Genomic DNA, 477 nt, shown 5'->3' with positions numbered 1-477 from the left:
GGACGCCTGGAAATGGCTGGGGCCGGGGGGTTTGGGTGCGAGCGGAGAGGTTGTGCAAAACCAGATGTCTCGGTAGGTCACGGAGGACCTCGGAACTGGGAGACACGCCGAGGTTCCAGGGGCCGAGAGACTCGAGGGGAATGGCCCGCGGTGTGCGGGCTTGGCGCGGCGGATGGGAGGCTGTCTGAGAGGGGATGCGCCCGATTGGGCCCTTTCGCCTCCGGCCGCTCGCCGGGTCTGGGAGGAGAGGACGGCGGGGAGCCGGAGCTTAGCCCAAGACACAGCCGCCTTCGGATAATGGGGCCCCCCACCCCAAATGCGTTATCTCCTGCTGAGAAATGCAAGCCTTTTAGGACGAGAAGATGGTTTTTAAAACACTTCCCTGGATATGTTGTTGCCCGCGGAATGAGTATTGTTCTCGGTACATCTTATTTAGCGCCTGTTTTCTTTGTGAAAATCGCGTGCATCGTAACTGAC

This window comes from Tupaia chinensis, unplaced genomic scaffold (assembly GCF_000334495.1).
Source record: "Tupaia chinensis unplaced genomic scaffold, TupChi_1.0 Scaffold000146_1, whole genome shotgun sequence".
Taxonomy (NCBI): domain Eukaryota; kingdom Metazoa; phylum Chordata; class Mammalia; order Scandentia; family Tupaiidae; genus Tupaia; species Tupaia belangeri.
Note: the sequence above shows the minus strand (reverse complement) of the source record.